The sequence below is a fragment of the Rhinolophus hipposideros genome, assembly GCF_964194185.1.
Source record: "Rhinolophus hipposideros genome assembly, chromosome: 14".
Taxonomy (NCBI): Eukaryota; Metazoa; Chordata; class Mammalia; order Chiroptera; family Rhinolophidae; genus Rhinolophus; species Rhinolophus hipposideros.
Genome location: NC_138060.1, coordinates 28,989,104 through 29,013,268, shown reverse-complemented (window position 1 = coordinate 29,013,268; position 24,165 = coordinate 28,989,104). Strand labels below are relative to the sequence as shown.

The window sequence follows — 24,165 nt, the reverse complement described above, 5'->3', positions numbered from 1 at the left end:
GAAAGCTACACAGAAAAGGACCACAGAGATTTGCAAAGAGTCCCCTTGGAGAATTCAGCTGAGTCAAGATCAGGATGTGCATAAGAGGATACTATCCAAGGCATGGAAAATAACTACCGAAAAGTCTAGAGGAAACAATCCTGGAGCTCACCTAGAACAAGAAAGAGTACTCAGAACATCCAACAGAATACTCAGAAGGGTCTTGCTCCACGGTGGGAAAACATTACCAGGCAAGCAAAGAAGCAGGTGCATACAACCCAAAGTGAAGAGAAAAATCAATCCATGGAAACTAACCCTAAAATGACAGGTAATAGAATTAGTAGACAATGACATTTAAAAAGTATTATGACTGTAGTCCATATGTTAAAGATACTAGAGAAAAGATGGCACATGTTAAATGAAGACATGGGAGATATAAAAAAAGGCCTAAGTTGAATATCTAGAGACAAAAACTATAGAGTCTGAGATGAAAAAAACACTGTCTGGGATTAATCGCAAATTAGATATAGCAGAGGAAGGATTAGTGAAGTTGAAGACATAAAAATAGAAACTTACAAATGAAGCACGGTGACAAAACAGATGAAAAAAATGAACAGAATAACAGTGAGCTGCCGGGCAACTTCAGGTGGCCTATATACATGTAACTGGAGTCCTTGAAGGAAATGGAGGGGGCAGAAAAAAATATTTGAAGAAATAATGGTCCAAAAATTTCCCAATATGGTGAAACTGTAAACCCACAGATCCAAAAAGTTCAATGAAACCCAAACATAAGAAACATAAAGAAAATCACACCAAGGCACATCACAATCAAATTGATTGAAAACACTGATAAAGAAAAAATGCTAAAAGTAGCCTAGAGGGAGGAGGGAACACAGTACATACAGAGGAACAAAAATAAGGATGACTGTGGATTTTTTTGTCAGAAACAATTTAAGCTAAAAGACAAGAAGCAACATCTGAAATGCTGAAATAAAAAAATAGAAAAACAAAACCCCATCAACCTAGAATTCTTTACCAAGAGAAAATTTCTTTCAAAAATGAAGACAAATAAGACTTTTTCAGATATACAAAAGCTGAATAACTCATCATCATCAGACCTGCACTATAACAAAGGTTGCAAAGAAATCCTTCAGGCAGAAGGGAAATTATACCAGATGGAAATGAAATGAAGAGTATTTGAAATGGTAACTATATGGGTAAATATAATGACTTTTAAATTATTATTTAAATGTCTTTAGAAGATAATCAACTGTTTAGAGCAAAAGTAAAAATGTAATTTATACATTTATAATACAGAGGTTAATAACATATATAGAATGTATGACAGGAGTAAAGTGTGTGATAGCTATACACAGAGACCAAGCAGGGATACACTATTGTAAAGTTCTTATCCTACATGTGAAATGGTATGATATTCCTTGAAGGTGGACTGTGAAAAGTTAAAGGCATGTACTGTAAATCCCAAAGCAATCACTCAAATAACCCAATGACTTACAGCAAATAAACCAACAAAGCAAAATGGACTTGTAAAAAAATAATCAAAAGGGAGGCATAAAAAGAAGGAAAAAGAATACATGGAACAAATACAAAACAAATAGCAAAATGGTAGCTGTAAACCCAACCATACCAATAATCGAATTAAATAGTTTAAATACCCCAATCAAAAGGCAGAGATTACTCAATCAGATAATAGATCCAAGTCACAATTATATGCTACCTAGCAGAAACCCATTTTAAATAGAAAGAAACACACAGGTTAAAAATAAAATGAGGGGCCTCTCTATGTCCTCTTTAGAGAAAAGTCTCTTTGTGTCCTCTGCCCACTTTTTAATAGGGTTGTTTGTTCTTTTGGTGTTGAGTTGTATGAGTTTTTTTATACATTTATACACTGGAGTATTACTCAGCCATAAAAAAGAATGAAATCTCGCCATTTGCAACAACATAGGTGGACCTTGAGACTATTATGCTAAGTGAAATAAGTCAGACTGAGAAAGACAAATACCATATGATCTCACTTACATGTGGAATCTAAAGAACAGAATAAATGAGCAAACAAAACAGAAATAGATTCAGATATACAGACAAAAATAACTTGTTGGTTGCTAGATGGGAGTGGGCAGGGGATGGGGGAAAAGGTGAAGGGATTAGAAAGTGCAAATTAGTAGACACAATATAGTCATGGGGATATGAAATACAGTATGGGGAATATAATGAATGTAAAGATTACGTAGGGTGCCAGATGGGTACTGGACTTATCAAGGGGATCACTTCATAGACTGTGGAGATGCCTGACCACTGCGCTGTACACCTGAAGAGCTGAAGTGCAATAAGATTGTATGTCATCTATAATTAAATATATATGTATGTGTATATATGTACATATATATTTTATGAGGGGTGGAGTATAGCATAAGGAAGATAGGTAGTAGTATCATAAAAGTTATATAAGATGTCAAAGGAGTAGTAGTTTGGGGGGGTGGTTATCACTTTGTGAGGGGTGTAAATGTCTAACTATTACATTGCTTTATACACCTGAAACTAATAATAATTTTAAAAAACAAGGAGGAAAGATGCACTATGCTAACACATTTTAAAATAAAGCTAGAATAGATATAATCATATCAAACAAAATAGATTCCAGAGCAGTGAGTATTCGCAAACACAAAGAAGGTCACTTCCTTAAGGGACATAACAACTCAAAGGTGTATGTACCTAAAACACATGAAACAAAAACAGATGAATAGCGAGAAGAAGCAGACAAATCCACAAGAATAGCCATAAATATCAACATCCTTCTCTTAATAAATGACAGAACAGGTAGACAGAAAATCAGCAAGACTACAGAAGACTTGAATAACTCACTGCTGTCTCCAGTACACTCCACCCAACAACAGAATACACATTCTTTTCAAGTGCACCCAAAACATTTACAAAGGTCACCTGTATTCTAAGCCATCAAATAAATTCCAGCAAATTTAAAACGTTAGGTCATACAAAGAACATTCTCTGACCACAATAAAATTAAATTAGAAGTCAATACCAAAATGATGTCTGGAAAATCTCCAAATATTTGGAAACAAAATTACACAATTCTAAGTAACCTATGAGTCAAAGAAGAATTTTAAGTTACAAAGAATTTTGAAGTGAATAAGAAAATGAAAAGCAACATAACAAAACTTGTGGGATGCAGCTAAAAGGGTCCTTAGAAAGAAATTTGTAGGACTAAATGCCTATTTAGACAAGAAAAATGGTCTCAAATCAGTGATCTCTGCTTCCATCTTAAGAAACTAGAAAAAGAAACTAGAAAAAGAAGAGCAAATGGATGCCAAAGAAAGAGTAAGAAAAGAAATAGTAAAGACCAGAGCAAAAATCAATGAAATGGAAACAAAAAACCTAGAGAAAATAAATGAAACCAAAAGCTGATTCTTTGAGATCAATAAAATTGATAAACCGCTAACCAGACTTAACAGGCAGCGAGACAAAGATAGAGATAGAGATGGAGATGGAGATAGAGCGAGAGAACCCAAATTACCAATATCACAGATAGAGGCATTTCCTCAGGGAGCTCACTTCTAATCAGACTGGTATCTTTTGGGCAGAATCCAGATCGCATCCACATCCAGCAGCAAGGGAGGATAGGAAATAAAGGGGGGTTGTTTGATTTTTACCCATCAATGTAATAGAGAGGTGACATCACTACAGATTTCACGTGTATTCAAAGGATAATAAGGAAATATTATGGACAACCTAATGCTAATATATTCAATAATTAGATAAAATTGACAAATTTCTTAAAAGACATAAATTAACCAGAGCTCACTAAGAAACAGATAACCAGAATAGCTCTATAGCTATTAAAGAAATTTAATTTCTATTTAAAAACCTCCCCACAAAGAAAATTCCAGGGCCAGCTTACTTCACTGGTGAACTCTGTGAAACTTTTAAGGAGGAAATAATACCAATCCCACACAAACTTTTCAAGAAAATAAAAGAAAAAAGAATACTTTTCAACTCATTCTTAAAGACCAACATTATTTTGATGCCAAACCCAGGCAAAGATATTGCAAGAAAAGTACAGACCAATATCCCTCATGAACATAGATGCATATGGAATCCAGCAAGGTACTAAAAAAAGGATAATACATCATGACCAAGTGGGACTTATCCCAGAAATACCAAGTTAGTTCCACATTGAAAACTCAATCAATGTAATTCACTATATGAACAAAGAGAAAGGAAATTGGGAAATCACAGAATGACTAGGAAGCCTGGAGAACCAGATCCGAAACAAAACAAAACAAAACAAAAAACAGGCAAGAACAGCAACAAAGGCAGCAGCAGAACCACAGCTGGAATCACACCCCAAACCCAATTTGTTGAGGACACCAATGCCACTCCCAGCACTGATCACTGGACACTGGGAGTAGGGGGGTGACGGGGGGCGGGGAGGGCACCAAGGCTAATGTTGTTCCTGGGGTCTGGAGGTTGCTGTTGCCAACCCAGCCCCCATTCGGATAAATCCACCATCCTTGCTTTCTTGAATGCCTGGTTCCAGTTTTGAAGATTCAAGAGGGAGGTTCTGACTGGCCAAGCTGTTGGGAAGACTAGAAAAGGCAGTCACAGAAGGGATGTGTAGTTGCCAACAGTAGATTCCCTCCACCTACTTCACGCAGGTGGAGACTTAGTAAGACAGATTAAGTAACTCGCAGAATCCTTGGGATTGTGGAAAACTAGGCTCTGGACTGAGTTTTCAGGAAAATAGCTGTAACTACACTGAAGAACAGGGCTGGCGAGAGAGCTTGTGCCACGAGTGGATCAGGAAGCTGCCACTCCTGCCTCTGATCTCAGAAAAGAGCTGCCTCTACTTCCCCCGAAGTACCAACCAGAATGGATGGCCTAGGCCTGCAGCGTTTCCTCAGGGAGCTCACTTCTGAATCCGACTGGTCTTTTTGGCAGAATCCAGATCGCATCCACATCCAGCAGCAAGGGAGGCTAGGAGATAAAGGGGGGTTGATTTTTACCAAAATGTGAAGAGGGTTTACAAAAGATATGAGAGCTATGACTGAGCACCGGGTTGTCTGTCTATCAGTGGGAAGTAAGTGACTGCTTCCTACCCAGATTCATGTGGTGGAGTGTTCCTCACACTTAGGAAGGTGGGTCAGCTCAGGAAGGTGGGTTGCTTAAAATACAAAAGTGACAAATGCCACCAGAGAAAGGCACTTTATTGCTTCCATTTTACAGACTGGAAACTGAGCTTCCCAGACGTTTGATAACTTATGCGAGACCACAGCTTAAAGACCAAGCCCTTATAGACATCACCTAATTTAATCCTCACAACTCCTTGTGGTAGATATTATTGCCCCATTTTACATGGGGGAAAAATGAGGGCGATAGAAGTTGATTAAAAGCTAAAAATCCTGTGCTATGACGCTGCCATGATCTGCCTCTCCCATTCCACCACCTCATGCCAGTATACCAAGGCATTTTATGACAACAGAACTCTCCAGAGCTCTGGGTGTAGGTATGTATGTGTATGTGCATGTGTGCACTCATGAGTGTGCATGTGTGTGTCCTTAATATCTTGTCCTACACCAAGTTCAGTGTTCACTGGGTGAATTTGGGTGTCTTTGTCACTGACTCTCACCTGTCTTCTTTCTTACTACAGACTAACTCAGGTATATTCCAGAGTCCTCCTGGGGTGCTGAGATCGCTGGGCCCCATCAGCTCCAACAATCTAAGAGGTAACAGGCAGTTGGGTGGGGAATGGAATGGCCTGGACTCTTCAGCCCTGTCAGTATGCAAATCATTTATTTGTATGCATATAATTCCCAAGAAGTGGTATGAGGGAGCCCCGGTCAATCAGTTATGTTTCTGGGGATGCAAATTACTTTTGGTGGCTGGATTGAAACTGTTTTTGTTTGTTTGTTTTTTATAGGCTTTATTTTTTAGGTAAGTTTTAGGGACACAACAAAATTGAGCAGAAGATACAGAGATTTTCCATATGTCCTGGACCTTACACAGCTTCACCCATTATCTAACATCCCCCCACCAGAATGGTACATTTGTTACCATTGGTGAACCTATACTGACACACCATTATCACCGGAAATCCATAGATTACCTTAGGGGTCACTATTGGTGCTGTGTATTCTCTGAGTTTGGACTCATGAATAATGACCTTTATGCACCAATATAGTATCATACAGAGTGTTTTCACTGACCAAGAAACTTCCGCGCTCTTTCTTCCCTCCCTCCCCCTAGCCCCTGGCAACCCCTCATCTTTTGACTGTCTGCATGATTTTGCCTTTTCTAGAATGTCACCTAATTGGAATAATACAGTATGTAGCCTTTTCAGATTCTTTCTCTTAATAATACACATTTAGGTTCCTCCGTGTCTTCTTGTGACTTCATAGCTCATTTCTTTTTAGTGCTGTATAATATTCCATTGTCTGGATGTAACAGTTTATTCATCCATTCACCTACTGAGGGCCACCTCGTTAGCTGCCAGATTTTAACAAGTATGAATAGAGCTGCTATAAACATCCAGGTGCAGGTTTTTGTGTAAACCTCAGTTTTCAACTCCTCTGGATAAATACCAGGGAGCATGATTGCTGGATTGTATGGTAAGAGTATTTTAGTTTTGTAAGACACTGCCAAACTGCCTTCCCAAGTGGCCGTACCATTTTGCAAACCCACTGGCAATGAATGAGACTTCCTGTCGCTTCACATCATCGCCAGCATTTAGTGCTGTCAGTGTTCTGGATTTTGGCCATTCTAATGGGTATGTGTCTCATTGCTGTTATAATTTGCATTCCCCTGATGACATATAATGTGGAGGGGTGTTTTTAGCGTCTCAGTTTTTAGCATTTCATTTTGATGAGCTGACCCATGCTAGACACTGAATCAACAATTCCAGTCCCAAGAATAGACTTAAGAAAACATCGGCCCAGATGCTAGGGGACCTGTTCAAGAATGCCCACAGCAGCACTGTCCACAATAGCCCCAAACTAAAGTCAATCCAAATGCCCCTTGAGAGGAGCATGGAAAAATAAATTGCCGACAGACTCTCTCCTTGGACCACATTTTAATTGGGCTCCTGTTTGAACCAGGCCTAACTTGGTGGGACTTCCCTCTGTCCTTATAGAATCCAGTTTGAGCAAGGCTCCTAAGTCAGCTTGGTGAAAAGCTGCCACCCTTTGCCATCTGACCACCCTCGATAGCTGATCAAATTCCTTAGCCCTTACCAGGGCCTGCCTTCAGCAAGAACTCTGTGAGGTCAGTTTAGCCAGAACCCCCCTTACCCCTGATGTTTGCTCTTAGCAATATTCTATCCACTACCTCCAGCCCTGCTCCTCGGCTATAAACTCCCACTTGTCTTTGTTGTGTTCAGCGTGCAGCCTGATTGCTCTCCCCTGCTACGAAATCCCACTGTACTAGCCTCCCTTGAATAGATTCTGCCTTACCATCTCTAGCGAGTGTCATAAATAATTTTTTTTAACATTGTGTTTGTTCATCGAATGAGCTTTTATAAGCCAGGACAAATAAATGGGCTACAGTTACATGTATCAACATGGATGAATCTTGTCAGTTCCAAAAAGCAAGTCCTAGGAAATAATATGCTATATAGTGCCTTTTAAGAAAGTTCAAAAAATAAGTAAAACTAAATAAAATAATGTTTAGGCATATATACCTACATATATATGTGTTTTCAAGTGTGTACAAACACACACACACACACACACACACACACACATACACACTCACACTCACACAGTTTTAAAAAAACAATCCAAGGAAATGATAAACCTCAACAATCAGGATAGTAGTTTTATCTGAAGGGGAGTAAAAAAGATGGGCTAGGGAAGGAGCACATAGGGAAATATAGCTGCCTTGGGTTGGATGATGGGTTCATGGGTATTTATTATATTATGAATAAATATATAAATAAATAAGGGCCATGCATGGGCTAATGGTGACAGTGTGTCATGAACTAAGGACTGTGATCAATCCAATTCTCAGCATTCAGTGCATTATATGAAAGAAAGGAAGGAAGGAGAGAGGGAGGGAGGGAGGGAGGAAGGGAAGGAGGGAGGGAAGGAAGGAAGGAAGGAAGGAAGGAAGGAAGGAAGGAAGGAAGGAAGGAAGGAAGGAAGGAAGGAAGGAAGGAAGGGAGAGAGAGAGAAAGAAAAAGGAAGAACAGGAGGAAGGCCAGTGGAGCCAGACTTTCTTCCTAACCTTAGTCCTCCCTTCCTTCTGTCCACCTTCAATCATTTACTGCATAAGCATTTTTTAGACGTCTACTATGTACTTAGCCCTAGGCTGGGTGCTGTGCCAGGAGCACTGGGATGAATCAGACACAGTCCTGCCCTAACAGAGTCGCTGTCTGCTGTGGAAATCTGACAATTCCCAAAGGCTTTGCAAAGTGCCATGACAGAGGTAAGGCAACAAGTGCTGCAGAGCTCAGAGAAGGGGTCCCTAACCCACCCAGGGCTACATGGGAAGACTGTGGAGCTTTGTACTTTGAGCAACTAGTGAAATGAAAACGTAGGTGGGAGTGCAAAGGCTATAAAGATGAAAAAGATAGCTCTGCCCTAGAAATGCTTACATCTTGGGGGCAAAAGGGCGGCAGGAAGAGAGGCAATAGCAACAGTGGGATTGGGCCCCTGAGAGAGGAAAGCACGCATGTCTGAGGGCACACACAGGAGGGTACCAAACTGAGGATAGGGTGTCAGGAAGGCTTCTTGGAGCAGACCACATACATACAGGCAGAAAGCTGAAGGGTGAATCAGTTACCTGGGGAGTTTGTACCAGGGACAAAAGTCAGTGTGTGCAAAGGCCTGTGTGTCGGGGAGAAAGAGCTTGGCTCACTGGAGTCGCTTAGAGAGTCTCAGGGTGGCCTGACCCAGAGCACAGATGTGGGGAGTAATGCTAGCGCCCAGGTGCCAGATTTAACTAAGAAGTGGGAAAAGCATCCAGTGGGCCAAGGGGTAGCTCTGAAGGGAGTGGCAGGGGAGATTTTTACTTTGTGAAGACAGCCCTGGCAGAAGAGCAGAGGTGAGGGGGGTGGCTGCAATTGCTGGGGAAAGAGACGGTGGTGCCTGAGCTGTAGAGAGGAACAAGATTAGAGAGATAGGGCCTTCTGTCAACACCACACTGTAGGCTGTGCTCAAATGCACAACCTTGGAGCAAGCTGCAAGCTCCAGAATTTCTCAGAACTGGTGATTTTTTCTCGATTTCTGTTAAACATGGTAGATACTTTTGGAAGACAGAGAAGGAGACCAAGGTTGCAATATCTAAAACCTGGTAAGTGGATTCCAAACCTAACGCTGTTGGGAGAAAAGGCAAGCAGCAGTGGGGTTCTCAGCTTTGCGTTGTAAATAGCAGCTCTGTCCTCCTGACTCCGTGGCCCACTAATGGGTCTTCTGTATGACTTTGCCTCAGCTCACGAATTCCAAGAGGGCTGGAAATCTAGTGCCGAGAAGCAGAAGAAAAACATTTATTGAGTACCTACTATGTAACACGCTATAGCAGATAACCATACTCGGGAAATTCTTCTGTCCCCATGTCACAGTGAGAAAGCTAAGACCCAAAGAGACTGAGATGAAATTTAAGCCCAGGGCTGCCTGGCTATGCTTATGAAATATGTGCTTTCCTTTGAGTGAGACTGGCTAGTTCTTTGAGAGTTTAATTTTTGAATCATCCTTGGGCAGTTAAGAACATCTTGTATTAATTATCTATTGCTGCACCACAAATTACCCCCAAATTTAGCAGCTTTAGACAACAAACATCTATTCTCTTAGAGTTTCTGTGGATCAGGAATCTGAGCACAGTCCAGTTGAGTATCTCTGATTCCAGGTCTCTCATGAAATTGCAGTCAAGGTTTCAGACAGGTCTGCAGTCTCATGGAGGATCAGTGGGGGGGCGGAATCCACTCACATGGTCATCGGGCTGCCTCAGGACCTGGCAGCTGGCTTCTCCCAGAGAGGTGAGAGAGAGAGAGAGAGAGAGAGAGAGAGAGAGAGAGAGAGAGAGAGAGAGAGAGAGAGAGAGAGAATGAATATGCTCAAAACAGAAGCCAGTTTTTTAATAACCTAATCTTAGAAGGGACATCCCATCACTTCTATTTCCCTCTATTGGTGAGAAGCAATTCAGTAAGCCCAGCCCTTATTGATACCTAAGGGACGGGTTACACAAGGGTGTGAAATCAAGGGGCAGGGATCCCTGGGAGCAATCTTAGAGGCTGTTCACCTCCATCTGAAGAGTGTTCATAGCCAGGACATCCTGGCTTTTCCCCAAATGGCAGGTTGTTTCCCCTAATATCCATGGGCTGAAGTATTTGGGGGCTTCCAGGGACACTGGAGGTGCTATTCTGGCCACTCCTTTGTGCCTGAGGCATAGACTCATTGGGAGGGGCCAGAGTGGTGAACCTATCTGTAGCCCCCAAGGGAGGGAGGAGGTAGTTTCTCAAACTGCAGCCATTGCACTCTCCCCATCTTGTAGTTAAGGCTGTTGCCATGTTTCCTGGTAAGGAGGGGAAGCAACGGGCATCCTATCACACACCCTTGTCAGCCAGATTGGGTTGAGTCCAGGAGAAACTAGTATTAACTTGAAAGCCACCTTTAAACTCCCTTTTGCTTCTGATCCTCTTTCCTCAAATTTTCTTTTCTTGTTCCCAAGCCTGTCCATTGCCCCCACAGTAGCTTGCTGACTCGGCACTCAGGAGCTTCCTAATAGGGGTGAAGAAGGGCTACTGTGGAGATCCCTGGAAATATAGTAAGTGTGAAGAGAGGTCAGAACTGCTACTCAGGTCTGTCCAACAGCATTTACTCAGCATCTGTCCTGTGTTGGGTACAGGGGACCTGGAGACGTATAAAATACAGATATGTACTTGCCCTCTGGGAAGGAGGGTTCACAATATTAGGAGGGAGACAGGCATACAAATGCAATGACAAAATAGTGGAGTAAGTGCGATAAATACTTGATCAATACGCCCTTTTGCCACCCCACCCGTGACTGCTCTGCTTCAGGAAGCATCATCCTTTGGTTGACTATTTCAGTAGCTTCCAAACTGGTTTCCTTCATCCGTTCACTGTTGCTGAGAGATCTTTCTAGAATGCAAATCTGACAATGTCACTACCTTGGTTAAAGGCTTCCCCAACTAATACATAGGAAAAGCCAAAGTCTTGGGATGGTCGCCAAGACCCTAGCTACTGGCTACCCCTCCAGCTTCATCTCACTACCTTCTGCTCACATTCCAGTCATACCACAGGTTTTATGTTGTGGTAGGTACCGACCTGGCCCCCTGCCTTCAGCAGCTAATTCGTGTAGCCACCTCCACTAGGAAGCATTCCCAGATTGCCCTTCCCAGTCTGGGAAAGGAGCCCTACAGCCTCCATTAAAGTATTGCCTTCCCAGGGTTGGATTGTTTTTACTTGTCAGTGTCCCAGATGAAATGGGAGCTCTGCTAGGCTTTTTGGTGCTTGGCACAGAAAGGGCTGGGGTCAGACGAAACGGCTGTGGAATAGAATGAAGTCAACTATGGGAGCACGGAAGAAGGCCCTCCCAGACCAGGAACTTTAAATTTCTCCAAGGGAGCACAGAGGCTAGAAGCACCCTCTGGGCCTCAGTTCTGGCCACGCCCTCTTCCTTATCTCTCCACTCAAGCTCGCAAAGCTGCGGCCCACCAAGCGGCCCACCTTCTGCGCTGGTCACCGGCTGAGCAGCGAGACTCATTTCCCTGCTACACGGGTGGGCCGGGAAGGCTCCGTGCAGCAAGTGCAGTATGAAATTGGACTTTAAGTGATGAGTTGGGGCTTGATCTTAAAAAATAAAGTGTGGACAAGTGTCTGAGGAAGAGGATATTAAACCATCCTCCTTCCCCAGCTGCTGTTTCCCACGTGCGCTGGGTAAAGTCATCAAAGCTGCGGGTTGACTCTGGGTATCTCCTCCCCCACAGGGGCACCCACCCTGGTGCTCCCGGCGCGATTGAATGAAAGGAGGCGGACCCACGCGCATGAATGAGTGCCTGAGTGAGCGAGCGCGCGGGCGAGGGGTGAATGGCTACCGCGCTGCAGACTGCTCACAGGGGAGCGGGCGCGGGCTCCACTTCCCTCTCCCGCCAGCTGGTGGCCTCGGGAAGGTGGCGGCGCCGGCAGCGGCCCGAGCTGGGACGGGCCGGGACGCGGGATGGTGGGGGAAGGGGCGTTCCCCGCGGCCGCGCCTTCCGCGGCTATTGGATTAGTGGCCTTCAGGGATGAGCTCAGCCGGATCGGCTTTCAGCTGCAGCCTCCGGGCCGGCCGGGAAGGCGGGGAGCGGGCGGCGGTGGAGAAGGAGGGGGAGGCGGCGGCGGCTGCAGCATCCAGAGCTAGCCGCGGCGGCCGGCGCGCCCCGCGCACAAAGGCGCCCAGCCCCGGGGGAGGGCGATGAGCGCCCCGCAGCCCCGGCCCGGGCCCTAGCTCCAGCCACCGCTGCTTGCGCCCAGGGAGCGGAGGAAGACTCTGGGCGCTCCAAGGGCCGGCGGCCGAGGCGCGGCCCGGGAGCCCCGAGCTCGGCACTCGCAGCCCTTTGGGTCCCGCGCAGAGCTCCGGCGCGGCCAGAAAGGTGGCTTCCGCGCGCGCCCGGGATCCGCGCAGGAATGCGCTTCCTCACTCTCACCTGACCTCTGGCGCCCGAGCGCCAACTTCCCCAAGAACGCGCCAACTCCAGGCCACCGTGCGGGGTGGAGGGGGCGCTGCTGCGGGGCCCCAGCCGTGAGGACGCTCCCCTAGAGCCGGGGAGCGAGCCTGCACCTTCAGGGTCGCTGGTGCGCCCCTGAGTGGGCGGCGGCCGCAGACGCCTCTGCCGAGAGCTCAGGACCTGCCAGCGCCGGCGATTCCTCTCGGGCAGGCGCTTGCCCTCTCTTTTATGGTGAGTGTTCTCCAGCTTCTGATAAGGGGCGCCCCGGGGGCGCGCGGGAGCGGGAAGCCGAGATCGGGCCGTGCGCACCGCGTGCCGGCCGGCGCTCCTGGCGCGGGTCCGTCCGGGTCCCCGGGAATTCCTCTGCGTCGTCTATAGCAGTCGGAGCTGGTTGCTTTGCGCGCAGCCGTGGGGCGTTTGGGGCCGGCCCCTGGAGCCGCAGGTTCGAAGCCCGCTGCTTCTCTGCGTAATGGAGACAGTACAAAAAACCTGTCCCCCTACCCCCGCCCCGTCACTCTCCTTGGATTTGGGTCCAAGATCCGTTACTCACAGGCTAGGTGACCTTGGGCAAGTCGCCAAACCTCGGTTTCCTTACCCGTAGGATGGGGATGATAATGGTACCCGATTTTAGGGGTACTGGTAGGATCTGCGGGGTGGTGCTTGTAACGTACATGGAAGCTCTCAGTCAAATGTTAGCTATCATTATTATCAGCTGTGTGAGCTCAAGCGTGCCATCAACTTTCCCGAGCTGCAGCAGCTCCCTGGGCTATGTAATAAGGACCATAAGTTCGTGGCGGGGGGAGGGGATGTTCGTCGGTTAAGAGGGGATTCGGAGCTGTGGACGTCAAGCGCCGGGCACGCAGTAGGCGCTGGTGAAGTGGTGGCTCTTGCTATCGTTTATTCTTGACGCTGGATAGGGTGGCTGGTCGCTGGGCCCCAGCGCTGCTCGGGGGCGGGGGCAGTTCCTGGCCTTGCTTGGAGACAAACTTGGCGGTGCTCGGGAAGGGAGGGGTCGTGGGCTCCGCGAGTCACTGACAGGGCGTTGGGGGTTGGGGTCTGAGAAGGAGGGAGGAGGCCAGAGCCTGGAGCGCGGCAAATGTGTACGTCCGGGTAGTGCGGGACGCGCCACGGGCTCCGAGCCAGAAGGGAACGCCAAGCCCAGAAGCTCTCCCTGGCTGGAGAAGCCGAGGGGAGAAGGGGGCCAGTGGCTGCCCCTGCCTCCCGGATGGCCCAGTGTGGGCTATCGCAGACTGGAAGGGAGAGGAGGGCACTTCTGAACCGCTGTCACCAGGAGGTGGAGGGCTCTCGGCTCTCAAGTCAGGCTTGAGTTCAAATTCCGCCTCCACCATCCGCCCGCGGTGTGACCTTGGACAAGTACTCTGACCTCTCCCAGCTCAGTTTCCTCCTCCTGCGGGAGGTCGGGGTTGAAAGTCGGAGTTCTCTCCTTTCTAGGAATCTGAGCCCCCATCCTCCCACCCGCGTTCTGCCACCCCCCCCTCCAAGCCCGCCACCCCTCACCCCCGCAATCTGATGCGCTTAAATCAGGAAGATGTTATGCCTGAGTCGGGTAACTGCTGTTAAAAGGAAAATTCAGGATCTGCCCACCTTCTGCCCTCCAGTCACTGCACCCTGAACCGAAGGAAGGAGAGAGATCAGTCAGTGCACTCTCATTTCCCACCTGGGGCCTCTACCTCCAACCAAATCCTGCAGCTTCTGTTACTGGGGCTAAGAGAGAATCCCGCCTCATCCCCCAAACCCTTCATTTATTTTAAGCGCTGCTGATTAATGGAGTTTGTAGAAAGACAATGTGTCAGTAGCATGATATACACATGCTTTACCCAGTGGCAGTGTCCTCTGAGACACATACCCTCTGATTAATTCCATTTTTTTTAACTTCCTTTAAAAAAAGTAATAAAAGTCATTTAAGCTAGCTTTGGCAAACAACAAACAAAATTCAACTTGCCAGCCATTCCACTCAAATATCTCTCCAGTTTGTATTTCTATATTTTATTTCAAAGACTGATAAATTCAATTATATAAAAATAAGTTCTACAGGGAAATGAAATCACCATAAACAGTCAAAAGACAAACCGGGGAGAGAACTGCCACTCCTATCACAAAAGGCTCATCTCTTTAAGGTGTAAAAGGTTCCTCAAGTCAGCAAGCAAAGACCCCAAAACAAAGACATAAACAGTTACACACAAAATGAAATGGAAATAACACGTAAGCATATGACAAGATGCTCTGCCTCACTCAATAAGAAAAATGCAAGCTGAAACTATAAGATACAATTTTTCACATATCATATTAGCAAATAGTATCAACCATTTATGAGAAACATCCTTTAAAAATCTAAATAGATCAATAGGGCCCTATCTTAGAACCTTCTCCAGGGTGCCGTGGAGTAAAATCTAGATGCCCCCAGAGCCATCCAGGTCTGATTACTGCCCCTTCCACCTCTTTCTTACCATTTTTCTCTCTCATTACCCCCTGGCTTTTTTGGTTTTGTTCCAATACTCCAAGGAGTTTTTCATTTCCTGTTCTCCCTGCCTAGACTACTTTCCCCCTGGCTTTTAAGACTGGCTCCTTTTCCTTGTTTAGGCAGGCTTGCCCTTGGGGGAGCTTTACTTCTATCCTAGGAAGTGGCCAAGGCCTGGGCCACTGCAGATTCTCACCCCATTGGGAAAACCCAGTATAACTCACCATACAGGACAGGACCTACTTAGTTTTCCCTGAGTTGGGTGGCCTGTGGTCACATAGCCAGGCTCTTAAAAGGTCCCTTCTGTGTTGGTACAGGAATGAAGGGTCTTGGACAGCACCCCACCCCCCAGCTAGAACAGACTACTCCATGTGGAAAATCAGGGGGTGGGGGGATGGGAGCTGGAGCAGAGTTACCAGAAGTCTATGCCTCATAGGCATTTCTTAAAAAATGAGTACATAAATGTGTACACTTAACTTATGTGAACGTAATCATACATACTTGGTCCAAAAGATCAACAGTGTAAAATAAGTAAAACAACAACATATTTTTAATAAAACATGGTCCCTAAATAAGTCAATTGGTTTATCTGCGGCTGCTCATCTTAAGAAAGAGGGATCTGTTCTGAGGCTGTAGGAAAACTGTTGTCTGCGCTGAACCCTCTGGGAAGAGGATGGCGAACCCACCTCACATATCATGAATCTTGTGGACCTTCAGAAGGACATTCAGGGTAGGGTTCATTGCATGTGATTTTCACTTCACATACTGAATTTAGAACTTAATCCCCATTTAAAATGTGCATTTTAATTATGAAAAAAAAGTCTCTTGTTAAAAATGCAAACCATATAAGAGTTTTAGAGTACCTATTTGTTCTTCAATCCAACAAGTGCTTTCTAATGCAGCCAGAGGTAGCAGATGCTGGCTGGGTGCTGGTAGGAGGTAAAGCCTAAGTGGGGCTATGGCCTCACCAGCAAGAAATGCAACAGGTGGTGAGGAAGACAGACACCAGAATCAACAATAAAAATAAGGGCATCCACAACAAGAAAGGGGAGGGTGCAGGAGAAAGGAGGGCAGCCACAGAGTCTGCCTGGCCTTCTTGGGGGTCGGGTAGGGATGAATGAGTGTCAGCCAGACAAGGGAAGGTGGGAAGTCTCCCAAGACACCGAGGTATGTGGTGCCAGAAAGAGTCTGATGGGACTGGTTTGTAGTGGGCCATGCTGGGAGACTGGGCGTGGGAGAAATAAGCCACAGCAGGTCTTGAAGACGCTTGTGTGCTAAGGGGTGCAACTTCTTCCTGGAGAAGCCACTTGGAGAGTTGAAAGAGAAGATGGCTAGGCAGTTTGGTCAGATTTACCCCTTGGCAGCATGGAAGGTGGGTTGGGGGGCACAGACTAGAGTCAGGGAGCCCCATTAGGAGACCATTGCAGTAATCCAGGCAAGGGAAGTCGAAGACATTAAATGAGGGAGACTGAGAGATGAGAAGTGGGGTGTGCAGAGAGGAACCTGGTATGCTAGAGAGGGAAGAGGCTGAGTTCTGCCCTGGGTGTATGAATTCTGAGATGCCAGTGGGTCCCTCAATGTCTGACATCTGGAGAAGCTGGTTATGCCCATAGGGAGAGGCTTAGGGCGGAAAGAGACCAGTTGGCTTACAAGGTTATTTGGAGGAGCCCTTGTGTGGGATGGCCAGAGGCTTCCAGGTAGATGGGTCTGGTGCGGAGGAGAGAATGCAGAGCTGGAGACTCAGTTTGGGGGAACCTGCAAAGGCTGGAAATGTCAGTCATAAGAGAAGATACATCGAGAGAAAGAGAGAGACACAGGAGCAGAAGTAGATGTGACCTAAGGGACACCACACTTATGCGGTGGCAAGGTAGACCCTGGAGCCAGCAGGTGGCCGGAAGCTGCTGTGAGCCCTATATCTTCATGCGCTAGTAGGAGCAGAGGGAGAGGCCCAGAGCTGCTCCACAGTTACCCACTTGGCTTTTAATTCTGTGAAATATCATTTGTGGTGAACCTGGAGTTCTGCCTTCTTCAGAAAAAATAGTGAGGCCTAATCCAATTAGTTGGGCGACAGAGACCTCTCACCTGTCAGCCACACACTATAAGATATGCAAGTCAGATTTCTGGGGCCGAGTAGCTCCCTCCCACCTGGCACTGCCTCTCTCCTTTCTCTCTGGGTCTCCCTGTCTCCCTGCTTCCTCACCATCCCCTCTTCCTTTCTAGTCTCCTTCTACCATCTCCAATATGACCCCAGAAACCCCTCAGGCTTAACAGAGGGACCTTCAGAGAAATCCCAGCAGGTCCCCTCTATGATATCCCAGATCAAGTCTGAGGCATGAATAGGTTTGCTTTCCTTGTAAGCAGACTGATTTTTTTAGACAACCAGTTACATACCAACTGGGCAGAGTTCAGCTTGGGAGAGAAATGAGGGCCTGGATATGAAGATTATTGTGTTTTCTTCACAGGAGTCTTCCCAAGAGGGTCCCATTATGCAGCACCCTTCCCTACCCCTCTCCTCCAGCTCTGTTCCAGCCTGAGTCATGCGGGGACTCACAGAGGCCAGCTGTCTTGCAGAACAACCCACATGTGCCTGGGGCAGCCCTCTGGGGCAGCTGCAACATTGACCAAGCCTGCCAGGAAGGTGTGTCTCTTTCAAACGACCTTGCAGAGCATGCTGGCCTGGTCACTGGCCAGCAAACCTCCTTCATCCCATCCCTTGCTTGTTCTTTTTGCTGGCTGACAGCCTGAGCTTCCGCCGTGGGGGCTCCTGGCTCAGTCATGCATGGGAGGATTCCCATGGAAACCCCGCAAGAAGGAGAGGCTCAGGGAAGCCTCATTGATTCACGCTCCAGGAAGACAGCCTGGAGACGGTTCCACCTGGAAGTGGACAGATGGCTCTCTTTGTGAGCTCTTGGGAAGGCAGGGCTTGCCCAGCCCATTGTAGCATGAGCTCCATGCATGTGTATAACAGGAAAAGCTAATGGACGCCTATGAATAAAACCTGGGGGAGGGGCGTTCTTCAGCTCATTCATCATTGGCAGGTTCATTCTCAATGAGCATCTTTTAATACAACAGCCTCTCTACTTAATATCTGTACAAGAAAATCTTAAAAACTTACCAGTCGAACCAGGTTTACGTAGGTATCATTGTTTCTGTACAAATTGTACAGAGATGAAAACTGAGGAATGCGGACCGCGCTCCCAGTGCCTGCTTCAGTGAGGTGATTTCTAAGGCAGCAGGTTGCTGTTATTTGTTTGCTCATCATACGTAGATGTTCACCCATCACTTTCTCTGAACCAGAACCGTGCAGAGTCCTGGGGACTCCAGTAAGGAGACTCAGCCGTGCTCTTTTTGTCTGGAGGGAGGGAGACAGCTAAGAAGGTGTCATGGCCCCTTGGGATAAGTCTGTGGTGGAGATGGGCACAGGACCTCTGGCAGCAGGGGGAGGGAGTGGAGAGCCCCCAGAGGCGTTGATACCTGAGGCGAATGAATTACCCGGATGTGTTCATGGGGAGGCTGTGCAGGGAGAGGGAAGGGACCACAGCAGCAACATGTCAGGACATGGGTGTGGGGCCTAGGTGTACCTGTGGGAAATTCAGGCAGGTTGGTGAAGAGGCAGTGAAGGTGTTCATGGAGGAAGATGGGCCAGGGAAGAACGGTGGAGCATTTTGGGAGGGTTAGGGTTTGGAGTCTGCACTCGATCCTGAAAGCCATGGAGAGACTGTGAAGGATCTTAATCAGAGAGCGTGATTAGATCAGACGTGCGTTTTACAAGTGCTGTAGTATGTAGTTGAAAGCAGTGTACGGTCTACTAACGGAATTCAAGTGGTATCAAACTGCACTGCTTTTTACAGTCCTTGTGATGACTCAGGCCTACCACTGGGTCTGACCCCTTTGTGTGAGCTCTCCCTCGGGGAAGTGATTGGGTCTTAGACTTTCCTGTGGCCTCAGGTCCCAGGGAGCTGTCATGACTGCTGCTTAAATGCAAGAATGAAATCCACATCCACCCACTATCCTGGCAAGTCTGAAGCCAAAGGCCACGCTGGGCAGAGGGCATTTCACCCCATCATTACCAATTCCTGCGGCAGTCAGGTCATGGGGCAAACCCTGTCCTGGGTAAGTCCAGCCAGCCAGACCTCTGAGAATGGGATTTCGGGTCCTGGAGACTCACATTTTGCAAACCGCTGAGGGTCCTTAGGCAGGGTGACATCAACGCTTCCCGTCTCCTCATTTCCCTGTCGACTGTGATACCTGCCAGGGTCCTAGGAAGGGCAGGTGGCAATTTGAGTTTTTGTTTTCTTGCTCGGCCATCATTGAAGTCCTGGGGCGATCCTTCCAGATAATGTCATTAAGCACCCCCATCCAAGCATGGCCTGAGACACTGCGTTTGGTTTGTGGGGGGTGCCCGCACTTAGGCATTGCTCAGTATGCCTTCTGCTTGCTGGGCTGAGACCAGGAAGTTAGACTCTCTTGTCTCTCTGGTGTCACTGGCCCAGTGCCACAGGCTGTGGTGGAGACAAAGAGAGAAATGTGACAAGCGCCCACTGCCTCTGGCTGGAGAGAGATGACAGGGATTGAGCCTGACTTGGCCACCACTGTGTCCCTAGCTCTTAGCAGCACAGAGCCTGGCACATGGAAGGCATTTACTACTAATATTTGTTGAACACGTAAATGAGGACTAGAAGCAGGAAGGGTGCACAGCGGTATCTAACAAAGGGGCAGACTGGATACAGACAAGTGTCAGCTGCTCAGAGGTAGTGACCATGTTATGGCAGAACTAGGTCCCGTGTTGCCACTTCCTGATTCCAGCCCTGGCCAAAAATGAAATCTTCCTGAAGCCAGCGTCTCTTCTCCACACCTTGATGTGTACTCTGCCCTATCTTCGAAGCACTGCGCCTGTGTCTGTGCATGGGGCACACAAGGAAGCCCAGATGAAAACTTCTTGTCATCGGAGGAATGACGCTCAAGGGTGAAACAAGCAGATGAGCAGGACCAGAAAGTCCTGGCTGACTCGGATGGACAGAGGTGTGGGGCAGGCACCTAGAGGCTTGGTGGAGCAGGGCAGCTTTCCTGGAGGAGGTGGAGCTCTCAGGCAGGATTGACAAGGTGAGAAAGGACAGAGGGGGCCCCACCCAGCTGGACAAAGACCTGAAGTTTGACCTGTGACGCTAGTTTGGTGTTGGGACTCTGCATTTTTAACTTCCTGTCTGCCAGCTCTCGCCTTGGCCCTGCCTTCAGCTGGTCATTCTGTTTCTCGATTCTGACCTTGGCTGTTGCCCTGGACAAGGTCCATGGGACTAAAACCAAATTACTTAGCCCTGTTTTTATTCATTTGGTAGTTCAGTCACCAGTCGCAGGAGATTGTAGGAGCTGGAGCTCCTCCAGGGCGAGTACTACAGAGGCAGTGAGTCCCAGCTGGGTGCGGGGCACGGAAGGTCAGACTGGAGCCCTCCCTATAGGCCCGGGTCTGGGCTAGAAGTGGGAGACCCACTGAATAAGACTCTTTCCTCTACTGTTGAGCATTTACATTGATCTCCATCCTTTGCTGCTATGAACCACAGTGCCCTTCGCTTCGATAGCTGAATCCTCGTGCACACCCATGGCTGTTTCGTTAGGATGCAGGTGGAGAAATGGCAATGTTGGAGGACATACACTGTTTAAAGGAGCACCTAACATTCCCCGGGTGCCTCCTGGGTGCCCTGCCGTTCCAGACTTTACAGATGTCTACTCCGATCCTCGCCAAGGCAGGCAAGTTTAGCTCATAGTTAGCAGCACTTTTCAGATGAGTCTCAGAGAGGTTAAGTCCTTGCCCAGGGCCCAATGGACCAGACCGGCAGGAATTCAAACCCTACCCTTTCCTTATATAGCGCTGTCACTAGTTGTCCTCAGTGGATGGCCGTTAGTGGACATGAGCACTGCACTCTTGGCCCCATCTTGTGGGGAAGCAGCAAAGGGGCTGTCTGTTCTATGTCCACCTTGCCCTGCCCCCACTGTTTGCAGCCTTCTGGATCCCTGCCAGCCACTGAGAGGGGAGAAGCCTTGAGGCCTCAAGACTACAGCCAAGAGGGAGAGTACCTTGCCCTCAGTGACCCAGCATGGGTCTCCTCCGGGGCTGCTGCTTGGCTGTTGCTTTCAAACACCTTAACGGTGTCTCTTCCACAACAATGACAACAACAAAATTGGCATGGTTGTGGACATGTCCCTTAGAAATGTCCTGAGTGGGCCATACAGAGCTGATTACAGTCAGTGCCATGAAAAGGCCCTGTTCCAAACAGGGTAGAGGAAGATGGGAGAGCATAGGCTTGTCTTCCTGTGGCCCTGGGGCCCCTCCAGCTCTGCCACCTACTGGGAACTTCTCCCTGGGAACCTGTTTCCTCTTTTGAATAAAGGGCACATGCCTCATAGTTCCTGTGAAGCAGTTGTCATGCCCCCCTGGCACAGAGTGAGTGCAAATATTTAATTAAGGTTGGTTATGGAGAAAGCAGAGGGGAGTGGATGCAATGGGGACTTTGGGTTTAGGCTACTCAGGGTGGGACCAGCCCTGCCGTCGTTTAGATATGTGACTTTGTCCTCTTGGAGTCTCGTTTGTCTAGTTTCCTCGTCTGTTAGAACGGGAGCATAAGGTGACTTGAAGTGAATTAAAAACGTGGCAGATTCCAACACTCCTGGCCTCCAAGTCAGGCACCCTTGGACAGTCTGTACAAGCTTCCAGAGAGGGCCCTAGGTGAGGGTGTCGGTTCTAACGATTAAATCTACACTATGTGCCCTGCACCTCTCACATGTTATCTTGCATTTCTCATAATCTGGTTGAGGCTCAAGGGCTGAGTGAAACCCTTTGGGTTAAATACTTCACCCCCTTCCTCCTTTCTTTCCCTCCTCCCCTCCTTCTCCTTCCACAGTAATGGTAGCATACTATACATAGTACCTTGTTTGTTTGACCTCATCTATCTGTTAGATCTTCTACATTAGTACATTCTTTTCTCCAGCTGCATCGCATTCCATTATATGGATTTACCATCATTTATAGTCTTATTGACAGTCTTCAATGCAATAAAAGCAGAACTTCTAACAAAAAAAATTTTTATTCTGTCTTTAGTTTTGGTGTCTCCCAATATTTTTCTATTACAAACAAAGCTACATATCTATGTATGCAATATATATAATAATTTACATATCCATGCTTTACATATTATATAATACACACATAATACATATTACTGGTACACATATATATGTCGTTTTGCACATTTGAGAGCCTCTCTGAATAACTACTGGAAGTGGACTTGCTAGGTCAAAGGTATATGCTGAGGTTACACCATTTTACCTTCAGTTTGCAGTGTATGAGCCTGTCTGCTTTGCCAAGAAGGTGTTATCCAACTTTTTGATACTCACTAATCTGGTATACCACAATGGCAATTCGAACTTGTTTCTCTTTTAGTATGTATTAGGTTGGTGCAAAAGTAATTGCGGTTTAAAACGCTAAAAATAATTGCAAAAACCACAATTACTTCTGCACCAACCTAATATTTGGTAGATAGAGCATCTTTTCAAAGGAGCTGTTTGGTTTTCATTTTGTGTGAACTGTTGTAGCCTGTCACATTTTATATTTGGGTTAGTCTTTTCTTACTCATTGGTAGGAGTTTGTCATATTTATTTATGATGTGTGTCGCACATAGCTCCTCATAACTGTTATAACAGGTCTAACTTTTTTTGTGTTTTTTGCTATGCCATTTGATTATTTCCCGTTTTAATTTCTTATTTTACATATTTGTATCTTCTGCCCTTCTCTTTTAAATGATTAGATTAAATGATTTTTATGGCTTATTTTTTATTTAGTCATTGAAGCCATGCATTTAAAGTGTATTTAGTACTATGTGAAAATGTTAATTATTAAATTATAGGTGAGATAACCTGAATAAAGGCCCATGATGCCAATTTTTAAAAAGAAAATTCACTAATATTTTATAGACAAAAAAAAAATACATCCAAATGCTAACAATGCTTATATCTAGTTAATGAGATAGAAGGTGATATTTAGTTTTTGTACATTTTTTTCTATGTTCTAAAATTTAGAAATTGACAATGTTTTTTAATTAATAGACTTTATTTTTTAGAATAATTTTAGATTTATGGAAAAACTAAGCAGATAGTACAGAGTTCCATATACTCACGCCCAGTTTCCCCTACATATTATAACATCTTACATTAGTATGGTACATTATCACAATTAATGAAACAATGTTGATTATTGTTGTTAACTAAAGACCATACTTCATTCAGATTTCTTTCGTTTTTACCTAATGTCTTTATTCTGTTACAGGATCCCATCCAGGGACCACATTAAATTTAGTAGTTACGTCTCCTTAGGCTCCTCTTGGCTGTGACAGTTTCTCAAACTTGTCTTTAATGGCCTCAACAGTTTGGAGGAGCACTGGTTAGAAATTTTGTTGGAATTTGACCTATGTTTTTCTCATGGTTAGACTGGAGTTAAGGGTTCAGAGGCAGAAAACCATAGAGGTAATGTGTTATTTCATTACATCATATTAAGGGTATATACTATCAGCATGATAAATATAATAGATAATAATATAATAACAATATAATATATAATATAGATTAAATGATTGAATTAATGGTTTATATGTTTTATTGGTTTTGTTTTGTTTTTGTGGTATTTTTTTCCCCAAAGAATCAGCTCTCAGATTTTTTGATTAGTTCTATTATTTTTCTATTTTATTATGCTTAATTTGTGTATCTTCATTCTTTTTTTATTTACTAGTATAAGTATAACAGTCATGATTTCCTTTGAGCACTACTTTAGTGGGACCACAGGTTGACTATATGGAATGGTTTTTGTTATTCTTATTTTCTAGATAGCCTTCAATTTTTACATAGATTTCTTTCGTGATCTAAGTTGTTTAAAAGAGAGTTTTCTTAAAATGTTCAAGTGGTACGGTTTTGTGATCCATACTTTTGTGATTGACATCTAGTTTTCCTTCTATGTAGCAGATTA

General features: G+C 45.9%; 1 protein-coding gene across 1 annotated transcript in view; it reads left to right on the top strand.

Annotated features, from left to right (window-relative positions):
* Positions 1 to 12,308: 12,308 nt before the first annotated feature.
* The window catches only part of SPSB4 (splA/ryanodine receptor domain and SOCS box containing 4), a gene marked incomplete at its 5' end in the record, with an annotated part of 74,887 nt that continues 63,030 nt past the window's right edge, over positions 12,309 to 24,165 (top strand). The window contains one exon of the mRNA XM_081072180.1: positions 12,309 to 12,907. The remainder of the gene's footprint in view (positions 12,908 to 24,165) is intronic.